At 43.1% G+C, this 19,119-nt stretch overlaps 1 long non-coding RNA gene and 1 other non-coding gene across 2 annotated transcripts; both read right to left on the reverse strand.

Moving 5' to 3' along the window:
* Positions 1-14,078: 14,078 nt before the first annotated feature.
* On the reverse strand, positions 14,079-18,909 carry LOC125964238 (uncharacterized). Its single transcript, XR_007477033.1, has 3 exons — positions 18,806-18,909; positions 18,380-18,516; positions 14,079-17,674 (listed from the first exon to the last, which is right to left on the reverse strand). It is a non-coding gene; the product is annotated as an uncharacterized LOC125964238 (long non-coding RNA).
* On the reverse strand, positions 17,992-18,113 carry LOC117200842 (small nucleolar RNA SNORA26). The gene has a single exon (XR_004482567.1). It is a non-coding gene; the product is annotated as a small nucleolar RNA SNORA26 (small nucleolar RNA).
* Positions 18,910-19,119: the final 210 nt, after the last annotated feature.

Here is a 19,119-nt window from a genome sequence, read left to right on the forward strand (position 1 = left end):
CTGAATTCTTCTAAATTGAAGTAGAGTTCTACTATACCATTACTAGTCTGTAATTGCTGCATAATAGGCTATAAAAGCTGGTAATAGCCCTTTTCTTTCCCATATATTATGTATAATATATATTATATTTGAATCCATTTATTTTTCCATTTAAATAATTTTATATTTAGTATTCTCTCTAATTAGAATTACATTAAAATCTAAATGCTATAATTTACACATTTATGCAATTATAAATTAAATAGGGTAAACAGACATATAAATACTTAGTCTCAAGTTTCAGATTTCATTTCTTATGCACCCAGTGATTCATTATTTTCTGTCTCCCTCCATCCTTTATGCTTGTAAACTCACTCTGTTCAAGAATATGCTATAGTTCTCCTGCTGTCCAATTCCTTTTTCAAAAGACTGCCAGTAATAAAGTTAAAAGCTAGCACAGAAATGGTACTTACTATGTAGCAGGGACTGTTTAAGCACTTTACATTTTCAAATCGTGTAACCTGTTCAACTCTATGAGGTAGATACTGTTATCTCCATTTTACAGATGGTTAGACTAAGACTCAGGTTAAATAACTTGCCAATTTCCACAACTACTAAGGGTGGAAGCCAGGGTGGGCACCAAGCAGCCTGCTCCAGAGGCTGTTCTCTGTAGCACTACCCAGTATAGTTGATGACTAAACAAATATATACTTTATCTTTTGTTGTTTTAAGTATTATATATTTTTGTGACTGTTTTCAATTGGATCTCTTATTTTTCAGCTGGTTATGACTGGTTATACAAGGATCCTATTGACTTGCTTTTTTTTTCTCACCATTAACCTATTTTTATACCTCCAGGATTTTTTTTTTAAACCTAATTCCTTTGGATTTTCTAGGATTATCAATTGCATCACCAGCAAATAATGGTGCTTTTCTCTTTTCATGTGTAATTACATTAGCATGGGATTTCCAAAGCAATATTAAATAATTGTGTAAGTGGGAGCTAATTTTTATGCCTGAAATGAAAGAAAATGTGTCTAGTTTTATTATTAGATCTAATTGCATAAAAGTTAATTTTTGTATTCGTGAACGTATTCATTTTGTCTGATAGGAGCACACATTTCTGTACTAATGGTACGTACATCTGAGATTTCCCCCCGCCCACCGCCCTGCCAAACTTAAATTATAAGTGTAAGTGCTCTGGCTAGAAGACCTTAAAAGACCCTAAAAATATAAAGATGAATTTAATTCAGCTAAATTGGATTTGAAAGTATGGGAAATCTAAGTGTGATTTAGATATTGTAGGGAAAGGAAGAATACTTTAGATGAAACAGTGTTTACTAGCTCACTGTTTAGGGCACTAGTTCTCAAACTGGGCTACACATTGGGATCAACTAGTAAGATTTACAAAAAATACTGATGCCTTGTGTCCCACTCCCAGGTAATCTGATGTAATTGGTCTGGGCTGCAGCATGGGCACTGGAAAGTTTTTAAAACACCCCAGATGATTCTAATGTATGGCCAAATTTTATAACCACTAATTAGGGAAGACTTTAAACCTGTTTCTCACCCTGCACAAGTTCTGGTTAAATAGGTTTGCATAGCCTAGTAGTAAAATATGCCGCTGTTGTATACCAATGTTCATAGCAGTGTTCGTCACAAGAGCCCAAAGATGGAAACGATCCAATACCCACAGATGGATGTGAATGGATAAACAAAATGTGGTATATACATGTAATGGAGTATTATTCAGCCTTAAAAATGAATGAAATTCTGATAGATGCTGCAACATGCATGGACCCTGAAAACATCATGCCGAGTTAAATAAGCCAGATCTTGCATGATTCCACTTGTATAAAGTTCCTAGAAGAGTCAAATTCATAGAGACAGAGAGTGGAATAGAGGTTACCAGGGGCTGGGAGAAGGGTGCGTGGGGAGTTATTGTTTAAGGGGTATAGAGTTTCAGTTTGGGGATGATGAAAAATTTCTGGAAATGGATAGTGGTGAGGATTGCACAACGTTGTGAATGTTCTTAATGCCACTGAATTGTACACTTAAAAATGGTTAAAATGGTAAATTTTTTCTTATTGTGTGTGTTTTTTGTTTTGTGTTGTTTTATACAAATTTATTTATTTATTTTTGGCTGCCTTGGGTCTTTGTTGCTGCACGTGGGCTTTCTTTAGATGCAGTGAGCGGGTGCTACTCTTCGTTGTGTGCGCAGGCTTCTCATTGAGGTGGCTTCTCTTGTTGCAGAGCACGGGCTCTAGGCGCGTGGGCTTCAGTAGTTATGGCACACGGGCTCAGTAGTTGAGGCTCGCGGGCTCTAGAGCGCAGGCTCAGTAGTTGTAGTGCACGGGCTTAGTTGCTCCGCGGCATGTGGGATGTTTCCGGACCAGGGCTCCAACCCGTGTCCCCTGCATTGGCAGGTGGATTCCTAACCACTGCGCCACCAGGGAAACCCTAAAATGGTAAATTTTATGTTATGTATATTTCAGTACAATGAAAAAATTTTTTTAAAGTTGCCGGTGGTGGGCTATGGGCCACCTTTTCCAGCTGGTTTTAGAGTGTTGATGGTAAGGAATGTGATACAGAGTGATTTAGTAACGACCTTAATAGAGTTTGTTTGGTGGTGGTTTTCTCTCCACACCATTTTTGAAGAAGGTAGCTCTTTTACTTTCCTAACAATTGTTAACTGTTATAAAACCTCCGCACGTGTGCAGACAGGTAGAGGCAGTAAAACTGTAATCTGCAATGCAATGCCGTGAAGACTATTGTGTGAGGATCCTTCCGAAGCAAACATCAGAAGAGTCTCTTTCACCCTCACACCTTTGATGTACTCCTGCCTGGACTGCACGTGTACACAGCAAACAAAAAGACATCGAGAGCACTATTATGTGAGGCATTTAGCAAGAGAATATAATTTGTACTGGACTTGACGATGTTTCTGGTGTTCCAAAGAGAAAGGTGAATTGAAGTAAGTCTCTTTGGTATCAAGTTTCACAACAAAAATGAGGCCATTTATAAACGGTCTTGACTGTTTGAAAGAGATGGATCATGATGTCAAAGAAAGGCCTTGATTTACGAGTCTGATAATCTGCCTGAGCAGAAGACAGGTGAGCTTTCTTAGCTTGGTTTTCCTATGCAAAGTAATGGTATCATAAATTCATCGTGGGTGCCAGGAGCATATTCAGAGTTTCTAAATTCTGAAAGATGTATTGTCCAGGAGATATGCTTCCTCACCAGGCAGAGGATTCTAGAACTGCACTGTCTAGAAGTGTGCTCTTGAAATGAGGCTAGTGCTACTGAGTAGAGTAATTTCCTGTGGCTGCTGTAACAAATTTCACAAACTCGTTGGCTTAAAGCACACGTTTATTATCTTACTTTTCTGGAGGTCAGAGTTGGAAGTCAGTTTCACTGGGCCATCATCAAGGTGTCTGCAGGGCCACGCTCCTCTGGAAGGCTGTAGGGATCACTGTTTCTGTCCCTCTCCCAGCTTCTAGAGCTCCATTCCGTGCATAGGTTGGCTCAAGGCCCCCCCTCCATCTTCAAAGCCAGCGGCATAGCATCTTGCTTCAGCCGTCACATTGTCTTTTTCTTCTGTTCTGCAGTCAAATCTCTCTCTCTTCCCTTCTTATAAGGACACCTGTAATTACATTTAGGGTCCACGTGAATAATCCAGGATAATTTCTCCATCTCAAGATCTTTAGTGTAATGGCATCTGCAAAGTCCATTTTGTTATATAAGGTACAACTAATAGGTGCTGGAAACTAGGATTTGGGTCTATTTGGAGGCCATTGTTCAACCTACCATACTGAGGACTGAATTTTTAATTTAGTTAAATTTAAATATCCGTGTGGGTAGTGGCCACCATATTGTATATATGAAACATGACACATGAAACATAAAACATTTCATCCTCACAGGAAGTTCTGTATACAGCATTGCTTTAGAAGACATCTAGCAGCCAATTCTAGATGCTTCATTTCATAGCTACAGGCCATCTTTTTTTTTTTTCCAATAAATTTATTTATTTATTTAGGCTGTGTTGGGTCTTCGTTGCTGTGCGCGGGCTTTCTCTAGTTATGGTGAGCGAGGGCTACTGTTCGTTGCAGTGTGCGGGCTTCTCATTGCAGTGGCTTCTCTTGTTGTGGAGCACGGGCTCTAGGCATGTGGGCTTCAGTAGTTGTGGCCCACGGGCTCAGTAGTTGTGGCTCGTGGGCTCTAGAGTGCAGGTCAGGGTTGAGTTGCTCCGCAGCATGTGGGATCTTCCTGGACCAGGGCTCGAACCCATGTCCCCTGCATTGGCAGGTGGATTCTCAACTACTGCACTACCAGGGAAGTCCTACAGGCCATCTTAAGTTAATTGTTGGGCTGCTCTTCAAAAAACAAACAAACGAACAAAATCTATGTACATCTTTTTTTAAATTTTTTAGGAATTCAGAACACACCTTCCCATAGGTGGGCCAAGGAAAATCCCTGGCGATGCTTCATCGTTGAGCAAAGATGTAATGAGTATTTATGATGGGTCAGGCACTGAACTCTAAAAGTAGTTCATCATCTACAACATAATTAATAAACATTGCGATAGCAGGAAGCACTGGGAGCCTGGGATCAGAAGCCAGTCCCAGGGAGGTCAGGGAAGGATTCTGGAGAATGCAAAAACCTAAGTTAAGAAGTTGCCAGGCCAAGAAGGGTGAGAAAGAACACAGGCAGAGTGTAAGAAAGATGTTACCGGCAGAGGGAGAAGCATGCACAGAGGAAAGAGCTTAAGAGAGGGCTTTGGGAGCTAAGTAGTGCCATGTGACTGAGTATGTGGGCTCTAAGGGGGAAGGCGGAAAAGAAGGCAGGGGACACGTCTTACTGGGCCTAGTATGTCATCCTAAGGAGTTTGATCTTTACCCTTAGTATCAGGATTGGTTTTAATGCAAATAACAGAGGTCCAGTAATAGTGCCTAAGGTTCTGATCACCAATTAAGATGTGGGGGGATTTCCCACACACATCCAAGTAATGCTTGGATACCAGCTAGCTGTCCTGCAGTTCAGCTCTATTCTGACACTGTCTGCCTGGAGGGAGCATCAGATCCCACAGCTGAAGGACTCAGTCCCTCAAGACTGCCCCCACCCCCCATCCAGTGCCAACTGTGAGTCTAGGTTGTTACCTGTGCTTTTGACCAGCTGGCTTAAATCAAATGTTCTCACGATCCTAGCCTGGGGTTCGACTGATTAAAGTGGCTCACAGACCTCAGAGAAACATTTTACTTACTAGATTACCAGTTTATTATAAAAGGATATAACTCAGGAACAGCCAGATGGAAGAGATGCAGAGGGCAACATATTAAGAAGGGGGTGGAGTCTCCATGCCCTCGTTGAGGCATTCTCCCAGAATCTCCACGCACTCACCAACCCAGAGCTCTCTGAACCCCGTCCTTTTGGGTTTTTATGGAGGCTTCATTACTTAGGCATGATTGATTAAATCAGTGGCCTTTAGTGATTGAGTCCACCGCCGGCCCACTTTCCTTCCCCCGTGTGTGTGTCGGGGCGGGGGAGGGACTAAAAGCTCCAACCCTCTAACCACAGGGTTGGGTCCTCAGGCAACCAGCCCCCATCTTTAGGTGCTTTCCAAAAGTCACTTCATTAACATAACAAAAGACACTTTTTATTGATCTCACACTTAAGAAATCCCAAGGGTTTTAGGAGCTCTGTGCCAGAAACAGGGACAAAGACCTGATGTATGTTTCTTATTATAAATCACAGTATCACAGGGCCTTGAACAAGGCAGATGTTTACCAGGACCAAGGCTGATGCGGAAGTTGTGGTCCATAACAGTTCTCAGGGGCTCAGATTCCTTATACCTCATTTCTCTGCGGTCTTTAGTGTATTAGTTTCCTAGAGCTGCTGTAACAAAGTACCACAAACTGGGTGGCTTAAAGAACAGAAAAGTATTGTCTCCCAGTTCCGGGGGCTGGAAGTCTGGGATGAAGGAGCCGACAGGGTTGGTTCTTTCTGGGGGCTGGAAGAATGCATGTGGTCCAGGCTTCTCCCCTAGTTTCTGGTGGTTTTCTGGCAACCTTGGGCATTCCTTGGCTTGTGGAGTATCTCTTCCTTCCTCTTCATATTCATATAGTGTTCTCTGGGTGTGTGTCTCTTTGCCCACATTTCCCCTTTTCATAAGGACACCAGTCATATTGGATTAGGGGCTCCCTCTACTTTAGTATGACCTTCTTACCTAATTACATCTGCAATGACCCTATAACATCACATTCCAAATAAGGTCACGTTCTGAGGGGGTTAGGACTTGGACATGTGAATTTAGGGGAGACACAATCCAACCCATAACATCGAGGGTATGGTCAAAGATAGCAGCTAGAGATCCAGCCATCACATTTACATTCAGGGTCTTCTTAAAGGGCCCATCCTTGCAGGTCCTTTTGCACATTAATTTGAATATTTGCTCTGGAGGGTGTCTCAAAGCAGCCTAGCACAAACAGATTCTGGTTCTGAGGTGGTCATTGGAGAGTTGTTCTCCTAAAGAGGACACTGGCCACTTGTTAGCAATGCCGCCTCTTCAGAAGTGGGGGTCAGAGAAAAGCCTCGCTGAGGACTGAGGAGAGGGAGAGGGAAGCTTGTTGCTTCTCCTCAGATCATTCCAGAAGGACTTCATGGAGGAGAAAGGATTTCAGGAGGCATTTACAAGACCAAGTTGCTAGGGACATCTGGCTCATTTCCCACAGGTTAGTTTCAACTATGACATCCTACAGACCTGCCAGCAAGATTCATTGCCACCTTTCATTTCTTCTGTGCTTTCACCCCCTCTCCCTTTTGTAGTATCTGTTCTGCTGGGGGTTGTGGTTATTGTGGGCTTGCCTCCTCTATTAGACAATATGTTCCTCAAGAGGAAACAAAGCGCCTTTGAAGTCTGATAGCTCTCGTAGAGGTGGTGGTGGTGGGATTCATAGCTTCAATCTCAGCTCCAGCACTTATTAGCCCCAGAACCTTAGTTTTATCATCTGAAAAGTGTGGTAACAGTATTTACCTTACAGTGTCATTATGATCATTAAAAATAACAAATGCAAGTGCTTGGGCTAGAGCAGATGCTCAACGGTAACTATTGGGTTGGGCCAAAAGTTCATTCGGGTTTTCTTGTTACATCTTATGGAAAAACCCAAACGAACTTTTTGGCCAACCCAGTATTATTGGTTGTCAGAGTCTATCTCCAGGGCCCAGCACAGGGCATCTTGTAGAGTAAGCGCTCAATAAATATTTGTTGCCCCAGTGGAAACTTAGATCATGACTATAGCCCTGTGCTATCCTCAGATCTGGAAACAATAATTTAAAAAGCCATCACAGTAACTATAAAACACAAGACGTTGGAAAAGAAAGGTATCAAATGTGGGGAGAAATAAATACATTTAATGTAAAAAGAAACACCCGAAGGACATAATAAGTACACATGTACCATTTACAAGTCAAAAGACTCTAGTGTCACTGATGGAATAAACAGGACAATATGGCTTGAGGAATCCCTGACACACACGAGCCAGATCTGACTCAGACCTCTGATTGCAGGTCTGAGGACAAACCCTCAAACACAGCTAGTGACAGCCCAGGAAAGCCCTCTGAAAGAGAATTATTAAGTGTGACCTTGGATGACAGCAGATAATAAACTACAGGTAATGGTACTAGAGTAAGAATCTTTCCATGTGATTTGGGGCTACAAATTTTATGGTGTCTGATCACAGGAAATGTCTCCCAAAGCATTAAACTCTCCCACACTTGAAATAATATTTTCATTGCTAAAAGTGCAAGATCAAAAGAGCTGGACACCTTACCTATCTTTGGGAAGATGCATTTTGAATTTCTTTCAAAAAGATATTACACAGATATTTTTGAAGAGCAGCCCAGCCATAACTCAAGATGGCCTGTGGCTATAAAATGAACTATCTGGTATTGGCCTCTAGATGTCTTCTAAAGCAGTGCTGTCAACAGAACTTCCTATGAGGATGTTCTATATCTGCTCTGTCCAATATGGTAGCCACTAGCCACATAGCTATTTAAATTTAAATTAAATTAAAAATTCAGTTCACTGGTACACTATCAAGAATAATTATAAAGCTGTAGTAATGAAGACCATGTGGTATTGGTGCAAAAATAGACAATACCAACCTATCAAACAGAATAGAGTGGGAAATAGGTCTACACATACGTGGTCACCTGACTTATGATAACTGCAAATGGAGGGAAGTGATCTTTTAAATAACCACGCTGGATTCATTGGATAGCCACATAGAAAAAAAGATGTGTGGACCCAGTTTTATATCCCATCACTCACAACAATCAGTTCAAAATGGATTACAATTCTAAATGGGCAAACTAAAGCTTTTGGAGGAAAACAGAGAAGGAATATTCATAACCTGGAGTAGGCAGAGATTTCTTAAATAAAACCAGTCACCATCAAAAGTTGATACATTGGAGTGTTAAAACTAACAACTTTTGGGGGGCTTCCCTGGTGGCACAGAGGTTAAGAAACCACCTGCCAATTCAGGGGACACGGGTTCGAGCCCTGGTCTGGGAAGATCCCACATGCCACGGAGCAACTAAGCCTGTGCGCCACAACTACTGAGCCTGTGCTCTAGAGCCACGAGCCACAACTACGGAGCCCACGTGCCACAACTACTGAAGCCCATGCGCCTAGAGCCCATGTTCCACAACAAGAGAAGCCACTGCAATGAGAAGCCTGCGCACTGCAACGAAGAGTAGCCCCCGCTCGCAGCAACTAGAGAAAAGCCTGCGTGCAGCAACGAAGACCCGACGCAGCCAAAAATAAATAAAATTTAAAAAAATATGACTAAGAACTTTTCCCCTCAAAGGACATCCTTAAAAGAATGAAAAGGAACTCAGAATTGGAGGAGATATTTGCAACACATACACTTGATAAAGGATGCATATAGAAAAAGTCCTCTTATAATGGATAAACTGGTATACTTATCCAGCGGAATACTACTCAGCAGTAAAAAGAAATGAATTACTGACACATGCAACAACATGGAGGAGTACAGTATGCTGAGTGAAAGAAGTCACAAAAGAGCACATACTGTATGATTCTAGTTATATGAAATTCTGAAACAGGGTAAAGCTAATCTACAGCAGGGAAAAAAATAAATCAGAACTGTCATTGCCCCCAGGAAAGTGGAAATGGAGAATGACTTAGGAGGTGGCATTGAAAAACTCCTTTGCTCAAAACTCAGCAAATCTACACTGAAGATTTGTGCATTTAATGTAAGTTTTACATTACACTAATTTGATGTAAGTTTTACATCAAAACCTTAAATACTGAATTCTAATTAATTACATATATGCTGAAGTATTTAGAGGACATGTATTGCTATCTGCAATTAACTTTGAAATGCAACAACATGAAGATGGATAAAGAGAAGGATAGAAATGTAATAAAGCAGGTTCTATAGAATATTAATGGTAGAATCTGTGTGGTAGGTTTACTTGTGTTTACTTTAAAATTCCTTAAACTTTGCTAAATATTTGAAAATTTTTATAATCAAATGTTAGGAAAACTCAAATAAAAAACAACTCAGAAAAATGGGCAAAGAATTGAACAGAAATTTCATAAAGGTATTTCTAAATACCCAGTAAACATATGACTAGGTGCTCAAATTCATTAATCAGGGAGATGAAAATTAAAATCACAGGAGACATAATTATCAGCCACCAAAATGGCCAAAATGAAAAAAGATGGGAAATACCCAGAGTTAATGAGACTGTGGAACGACAGGAACTCTCAGATGTTGCTGATCGGAGTGTAAATCGGTGCCAACACTTTGGAAAACTGCTTTAAAATATCTACTAAATTTGGACCTGGCACAACTATGATCCAACAATTCCATTTCTGGGTATATACCCAACATGGCTTGTGTACTTATCTGTAGGTGTGAATACTTCAATAAATAGCACTGTCTGCCAGAGAGTGGCAATAAGGAGCCACAGACGGATTTGACATTTCAGAGACTTCAGAAGGATTTGAGAGACATGATCAGATTTGCATTAGGAAGATTAATCCTTGGCTTTGTAGAGGATGGCAAGGAGAGGAGTTAAGGGGCTGTTTGTAGAAGTAATCCAACAATTATGAAGTCCCGAAATAAAGTAAGGGAGATAGGGGTGAAGAGGACAGAGTATAGTTCCTATTTGGAGAGCAAACACAGAACTTGGGCAGGTCACTAAATTCCCCTGTGCTTCTGGTTTCTTCACTTGAAAAATATTAACAGTACCTACTTCACTGATGATTATTTTGATGATTTAATGAGTTAAGGCACAGGAGGATTAGCGATTGTTAAAAAAAAAGCAATTTAAATTTAATTCTCACTGCATACTATGCAGAGCAAGACGTAGGTATGGAGATGAGAAAGCTTTTAGAGAAATATTTTAATTTGGCAAAGTCCATGGAAGCCTGTTTTCTCCCAAGCACAGGTAAAATCAGCTCTCTGCCCAGGACTGGGTCAGTTTGGGGACACAGGGTAGAATGCTGAGCTTAGGAACGAGACAGGTCATGTCAGAATCTGGGCGTGAAATGGTCCTAAAATGCCATTTCTAGGGTGAAGAGCTGGGATTCTACTCAGGTAGCCCGAGCTCCTGCACTAGGAACTGGGGGGAAGCGTAGGCATTTCCCCTCCTGCTCCCCACCTCCTCAGCTGAGATACGGGGCCGCTAAATGGGGCGGGGATTCAAGCTGAGGAGGTGAAGTTGGGGCCGGAAAAGATGCCAACGGGACGCGAGCTTTCCCGTGTTTAGCCAATTGGGTGCGCCCAGGACCGCCTCCATCTGGTGATTGGCAGACCGCGTACCCCAGGGCTCTCGCGGCCTGTGGGGGCTTGTCAGAACTCTCGCGAGGGTGCGGGTCTTCCTCCGGTCCTTGGGCACTTGGTTTCGCTGCCGAGGGGTTTGCCCACTTCCGGTACCTCGGACCCCCTGGTAGCGTCCGTCCGCTCCCAACCTGGGCCGAGTGGCGTCCAGGGACAGTGGGCGCGGCCAGGGAGTTTGACTAGCCGCAGGCAGGTAGCTGCCTGTCTCGAACCCCGGACCTGCGGTGCCCGAGGCGGAGGTGAGGCGGGGCCCGGGCCGTGGGCTCTCTTAGCCACCCGAGCTCGGGCTTTTCCTCGCGTTCCCATGCCTTATCCTCCGCCGGGCGGAGATTCGCGGTCCGCGCGGCTCTTCTGCCGCTTAGCAGGAGGAACCCAAGGTAGTAAAGCGCGACCTGATTGGGCCTTGCCGGGTACTGACGCTCGCTCCGTCTGTGTTGAACGGTTTGCAACCTTGGAAGGGACATTTGAATTAAAAATAGTGGGCGAGTTTGTGGTTCTATGGTTAACGCACTTTTGAGTGCACGCAGTACGGTGAGATACAATGCTTAGAGGAATGAATTGCCTTGCTTAAATGGTCGGTTCTTGTCCCAGCCTGTTTCTAGCTCGTGCTTATTCGGCTGCTGTACCGATAGTTAAGGGAGGATAAGGTCACATCTACATTTTGAAGTTCGTTTCTAATGCAGACACTTAAAAGCAGCCCTATTCACCTCCTAAAAAGGTAATGCAGATTCCTCCAGTAAAGGAGCGTGTCAATATGTATTGAATTCTTGCGCATGGCAAACAACAAAAAGTTATTTTAAAGTAGTTTATACTTAATATTAACTAAAAGTCTTGAGCCTGAGTCTGTATTTTCACTGAAGAAAAAGCACTGCCAAGAAGGGCGGGGGGAAAGGCAGACGAGGATTGCGAAAATACTTAGACCTGTAGATACCTGAATTTTCATGTACCACTGTGAAACTTGGTAGAAAATAACAAGAGAAGCTGGAGAAACTGGCACGCTTGTGCGTTGCTGGTGGATGTAAAATGGTGTAGCTGCCATGGAACAGTTTGCTTGTCAAAAAAGTAGTTACCATATGATCCCGCAACTCTGCTTCTTGGTATATAACCAAAATTGAAAGCAGACTGGAGACAACAGCATCCATTCCCTTGTTATGTATTTGGGAGTAAACTATTTTGGTATCTTGCATTTGGCCTATCAATTAGAAAAAAGATTTTGAACTAGCTCATTCTAAATATACAGCCAAGCCAGGTGGCAGCTTCCATAATGTCATTAGGATGTATTTTTATCTTAGGTTCTTTGCGGGGGGAGGGTAGGGGTAAATGCTCCCTGCACATCGTTAATGTATTTCAAAGATTATTTGCACTCTTCTGTTTTCATTTTGACTAAGTTTTCATGTGTGGCTTTTGACATCAGATGAGTGGTTGCTGCATGGATATTATTATAACACGTTTCAGCTGGCCACAACAGTGCTTTCAAGGTTGCCAGCTATCTTTGTGAGTAGATATGACAGGTTTTTTTTTCAACCATAAAAATGAGTGACCATAATTTAGAGCAAAGAATGCACATTAAACTTTGTGTAAAGTTAAGTAAATCTGCAAGTGAGACACTTGAAATGTTAAATGTAGTTTATGGTGAAGTAATGTCAAGAGCAAGAGTCTTTGGCATAAAAGGTTCAAAGAAGGCAGAGATGATACCCACGATGATGCAAGAAGTGGCTGGCCAGTCACCACGGGACATATGCAAACTGAGAGGGTCGTAATTTGTTTTGCTCAAATAACCAACTAAGAAAAAAACGGGTAAAAACTTAGACCAACTCATTCTGAAAGAAAACTTGCACCTGAAGAAATTTTCTAGCAAGATGATCTCTCCTGCTGTTGTGGTCAGTGATCCTGTAGAGGCCAAACCAAAATAGAGCTTGCACAGGAACCTGCCACTTGGGTGCATATTCAGGGCAGGCCTACAATTTTGTTTCATTGGTTTTGGAGAAGCTAAAATGAGCTGAGCTTCTTCAGACATTTTTCATTGGCTCTGTAGGTTTAAGCCACTTAACAGTGATTTAAGCAGAGTGAAACCTGTAGAGTTGAGTGTGCAAGTAGATAGCATGGAGCTAGAAGTTTATTAGGAGGAACCTAGCAAATCATTAGCTCAGAATGAGGAACTCAACATGGGAGCATTTCTAATTTCAAGTCGAGTTCATTTGAATATCGGGTTACCTGCAGGCTGGGAGTTAAACCTTAAACAGGGAGCTAGAGATCAATGTAATATGTGGAAACATCTCAAAAAATCGTGGCCACTTTTAGGCAGAAATATTCAGACTTGTAATAATGAAACTTTTCTGTTGTGGGAGACGTTGGAAACAGGTATTCAAGTCTGTTAGCAAGAAAAGAATCAGAAGAGACTGCAAGGAATGGTGGGCAGTTTATGACACTTTCCTCTTCTACCCCCCCTCCCCCAAGCCCCCAGTCAGGACCTGATTTTGGTCAAAAGTTAATGAAACCTCCTATTCGTTATGTAAATTCCAATTTTAAATAAATTTTCAGATATAAACTGTTCAGGTCTGCAACTTGGTATGAAAGGTAGACAAATAGGGCTCAGTTTGATCCTAACTTCTTTCATCAGAATGAGATTCCATAGGTTGAGAAGAGTTTCAAAAGGCAATACTGTGAATAGCAACATGTAAACAACACACAATCTTTTCAACAAGGACTGAGTTTTGACCTTCAGGTTTTCCATGTTTTATTTGACTGAGTGTGATGGTCCCATAAGAACACTGAGTTCAACAAGTGTGAATTTCTTATTCAGAAACTTGGGTCTTTGCCCTAGTTTCCTTACCAGTCTCTAGCATGAAGCTGCCATTATTCAGTATCAGTACTGTTGTAACCTAGATATTCAGTACATCAAAATTCCAGTGTATGGATGACAAGTCATAGCCCTGTGGTAGTGACCCTATTAGTTAATACTGTTTTTGTTAAACCTCCCAGAAATTCAGTTTTACATTTTGTGGAAACATGAGACAAGTCTGTGTTACCTCTGGGACGCTGCTAGCCAAAGCTGTATGGCCTACAAGGCAAAAATTATATAACCAACATAATTTTTTCCTATTGTTTTAGTTTCGTTACCAGATTTTTACAACTTGAACTTTGGATGGTGTTTTGTACTGTGTAATGAAATTTATTAAAAGTATACATAAATGACACTCCAATAAATCATACATTGATTTCTTATACTTGTTTTGATAATCTGTATTTTATTATGAAGTATTTGCTAATCCTCCATATTTTAGCCACATGCTGATAACTCTTGTGATGCAAATCTAAGTAAATTTTAACAATTGCCATACCTCTGAAAATTTCTAAATTGACTAACAGTTAAGATCTACCCTCACCTACCCACCAGTAAGGTACTAGTGAAAACACAGCATAGGAGGTGGTGTGGTGTGGTGTGGTGAGGTTCCAGCTCTGGCTGTATTTGTGATCTTAAGCTTTCCATCAGTATTGGATACCTGAGGCTGCTGTAACAGATTACCGCAAACTTGGTGGCTTACTGAGACAACAGACATGTATTCTCTCACAATTCTGTGGGCCAGAAGTAAGAAATCAACTCCACTGGATCAAATCAAGTGTATGCTCCCCCAGGAGGCTCTGGGGGACCGGGAATCAACATGTTCCTCACACCTTCCAGCTTCTGGTGGCTGCCAGCATCCCTCAGCTAGAAGCTGCATCACTCCAATCTCAAGGCCAACATTAAATCTGCTGCTTCACATGGCCTCCTCTGTTCATGGAATCTCCTGCCTGCCCACAGAGATGATCCAGGATAGTTTCCCCATCTCAAGACCCTTAATCATATCTGCAGCGACCCTCTTTCCAATACGGTAACATTTACAGGTTCGAGAATCTGATCTCTTTGGGGCCTACTACACCATCTCTCTAGGTTTTCCTTCTGTCTTCACCATATAACCTCTAGAACAGTACTGCCAATAAACTTTCTGTAGCAATGGAAATGTCCTGTATCTGCTGTCCAGTACCGTAGCCCCTAGCCACAGGTGGGCTAGGGGCTTGAAACGGGGCTAATGCAACTGGGGGCCTGATTTTTTAATTTTAGTTTTGCCTTAAATAGCCACGTGTGACTAAGAGCTGTCCTACTGGGCAGCGCAGATCTAGTGTTTCTATAGTTCTAAACTCTGGACTCCAAAGCAACTAAAGAGGTGTTTTGTCTTTCCTCCAAAGTTTTACCCCCTGGCTATAAAACTGCTCACATCTTTCACCTGCTATTGTTTAGTCTAGTGGACTTCAAGCTTTTTAGCCAAAAGCCTTGTTACTAAAAAAAAAAAAAAAATTATCTGGAAAATCAAAGTATGAACAAGACTGTAACTGGCTGAAGTTGGTTAGTGGGAGGGGGAGGATCTGTGGCAGACCCAGGGTCTCCACCTGTCTACCCAGCCCAAGTAACTCCTCAAGGGGCAAAGAACCAACACCAGGACTCAGTGGAGTGGAGCCATTTGTGAAACCAGTGGTCATCCTTGGGATCTTTGCTAGAGCCTTCAGACTTTTGTAGTTAGCATTTGAAGTCACTTCATCTAGGCTTTTAGCCTACCGAATACCCTCTCCACCACCACACTGCTAACTAGTCACAGCACTCAATTAAGGAAGCATCACAAGCCTTTACACTGGAGGCCTCCGTCAATGGACCAGTCGCAATCACATCCACTGATCTGCTATGTTCATGGATGTGTTCACCTAGAATAGTACCTGGCCCTAGGAGGTGCTGTATCGTTTTTTATGAACATTAAAGCCAGCATTTTAGTACCATATAAATATCAAATATCAGCATTTTCATTTTGATTCAATATTACAGTGATCATACGGTATTGTCAAAATGGCCCTATAGCACTACTAAGTGCTTACTACTCACCAGGGTATTTTTAGTAACTGTCATTATTATCAACTTACAGATAAAGAAATTGAAGTTAAGAAGTAGCTGGTCTAAGATCATACAGGGTGGGGATCTGAATCTAGGCTCTTATTATGCCACTTCTAAGTAAGCCACCCACTTGAGTGAAATTTATAATTCATTCCAACACAATTAACGATAGTACTAAACTTAATTATAAATGATACTGCTCCTTGTACTATAGTCATCATGGGTTTAGGGCTCAAGTTAAATATCTGAGAACCTATAGTATGCCAGGCACTTGGTTAGACCCCAGGAATATAGTGGGAACCAAGAGGGACTTTATGGGCAGGGGCAATTAGGCAAGCTCACAGGCAACTACAAAATGTGCTTCCAAGTACGATAAGGCCATTACAGGGTGCTACAGAAATCCATAACAAGAGCACTTGGGAGGGAAGACAGTGCTTATAGAAACGTGGGAAAGTGTATGGGTGCATTCTAGGTTAAGTTACAGCATTCAGAGGCCTGAGAGGCCAGAAAGCAAGCTGCCATCTTAGAATGGTCTAAAATATACACCTTAGCCCTGCACACAAACTGCTGTCAGATCCTCCCGTAAGGTCACTTCTCTGCATCTTCACCTTGCTTTCCCCCCAAACCTTTAAACACATCCCTCCCCAGGGCCTTTGCACTTACTTTTCCTCTGCCTGAAATGCTCTTCACCCAAATATATGCAGTTGACCTTTGCACAATGCAGGGGTTAATCTGCATAATTTATAGATGGCCCTCCATGGACTATGTAGTGCTGTAGTACTTACAAATGAAAATTATCTGTGTATGAGTGGACCCATAAAGTTCAAATCCATGTTGCTCAAGGATCAACTGTATATAACCACATTATCTCCCGCAGCTCTTTCAGGTCTTCTGTAGTTAGTCATTCTCCGACCAGCTCCATCTGAAATTATCATGTCCTCCACTCAGTGCATATACACGCCCTTCCTATTTCCCTTATCTTGTTTTCCCTCTAGCAATTACACTAACATTTGTTCAATAAATTTCCTATATTAGGAAGCTAGATTTTACAGAATAATATGGAATATAAAAAGAAATGACGTTTAAAAAGAGGCTAAAACAATATTTTGAAATAAGCATTAAAAATGAACCCAAGGTGAATACCTTTAAGACTTCTGGAAAATGAGGTATTTGTAAACATTCAGAGCTGATCAACAGGAGTAACTCCTAGCACACACTGGGCTGTTAATCTTGCTACACTGACACATTTCTTCCCATATGAAAACTTTCCCGTCACCTCCAATACTTTCAAATTCTAACTATCTAGCATCATTGCGTCCTTTAAATTCCTTTTTACAGCTCATTATGCTACATTCATCAGAAGCATTTAACATGCTGATGGATGCTCCTTTTGTATCAAATTTTGACTTCTTTTAGGTTCAATGTAATTACATACTATAAAGAGCTTATGTTCTCAACAGTAAGTCTCTGGTCCTTAACACTCCCCGCCCCCAAACTGACCTAATCCCCATCTGAATACTTCTACCGTTTAACCAGACACTAAATCTCAAGAGATAAGTGACTTTTCATAGTTTACATAGCCAAAAAGGTACATATGAGGCTCCCTGTTCAGGGCTAGGCATATGTGATGGAATCTCAATTCACTACCTGAACTACTGCTTCATCTGTAATTTTACAGTATCCACTTCACAGAGTTGTGAGAGTTAAACCACCAGCACTACCCCACTGCCTTAAACTCCCAAGCCAGTGCAGATACATGGTTGCTACAAGTTATGTGAGAATAGTTGACCTCATTGGAGGCACTTGTGTGTTGTCAACTGCAGAGTGATAGTTGGTTTAAGTCAGCTAAAATACCAGTGTCAGGGCATTCCAGCTTCACTGGCTTGTACTTGTAGTCTTCAACCTATAAAAAGAAAAGTTTTAAAATTACCTTTCTGAATAGAGAAAAACAAACAAACAAAAAAACCTTTGAGGTATTCTTTTCAGTTTGTCTCAAAGGATATCCAGAAAAAGCCTTTTGTACACCTGTTCCATCATCTAGATTTTTTTCCACCTTCAGAGATGACCACAAGATCCAAATACTCTATACTGCATGGTATCCCCAGAGGAGTCTAAAAAGCAGGCCTGAAGGTACCGTCAAACCTAAGGATAAGTTTATCACTTTGCTATTAACTGTACAAATATCACTAAGGTGCTAAAACAATGAAAACCTTCTGGTTCAGCTGTGACTCCAGACAGGATCCAAAGAGGAGTTCTACAATCTCTTCTCTGGGTTTTATGGAGACTTTCTTTACCCTTCTGTGTTAGCCTCTTAAGGCACTGCGTCAACCTTAAAAGGGCACAAGAAAGGGCGATTTGGGTTTTTCACAGGGTTCTCTACGATTTCCTGCGTTCCTCTCGTCAGTGTCCGTGGACCTCAGCAGTTTCTTTAACCGAGTCTGAAAACCCACTAGAAGCAGCTGTTCTGCTTGTGAACGTCCGTTTCCTTTGTTAAAGGAGGGCCGGATTCGGGCCTTTGCACCAAACACGTGCTTGGGAACCCTCCGGTCGCCATTGGCCACGTGCTCGGGCCCGGGTCATTTCACCTCACTCAAGGACGGGGACATACCTGCGTTTAGAACTCAGACCGCTGCACCCACAGTCGTTGGAGACAAACTCCCCAGGCTCACGGTCGGTCCGAGACCCGCTGTTGCCGCCGCCGCTGGGCCTGGCCCGAAACCGCTGAAAAGTAGCCGCGGCTGCGCCCTGGGGAAGCAAAGCGCAAACTTGTTACCGCGCCCGGGCCTGGCCGCCGGGAAGCCTCGGGGCGGCTCGGCGCGGCGCGTGTGCCTAGCGCGGCCCCGAGACGGGCACGGTCGCCCGCCCCCCCCAGGCCGCCGAGGGCTGCTCTACCCCTGCGTTCTGGCCGCCGGGAACAGTGGAGCTCCGGGCGGGCAAAGCTCGAGGGGACACGGGGCAAGCCCAGCCCCACCCGGGCCCGGGGACCGGCCGAGTGCCATCCCCCCGCCCCTTCACTGCGCTGACCCACACTCACCGCTCAATTCAGCAAGACTGAGGGCGATGCGGGCGTGCGGCGCCGAGACATTGCAGTCGGGGCGGGGCGGGGCGGGAAGAGGAGAAGGAGAGGGTAGGGGCGGGGCGGGAGGAGGAGAAGGAGGGGATAGGGGCGGGGCGGGAGGAGGAGAAGGAGGGGGTAGGGGCGGGGCGGGCAGCCAATCCCCGGGAAGTCTCCGGAGGCGGGTGGTGCGGGTCCGGCCATTGGTGCCCGCGGTCCCTTGCCGGCAGGGGTCTTTCTGGTCTTTCCGTGGCGGCAGCATGAGCTAAGCCTACGCGGAGCAAGCTTCTCGG

Source organism: Orcinus orca, chromosome 4 (genome assembly GCF_937001465.1).
Source record: "Orcinus orca chromosome 4, mOrcOrc1.1, whole genome shotgun sequence".
In the NCBI taxonomy this organism is placed as follows: domain Eukaryota; kingdom Metazoa; phylum Chordata; class Mammalia; order Artiodactyla; family Delphinidae; genus Orcinus; species Orcinus orca.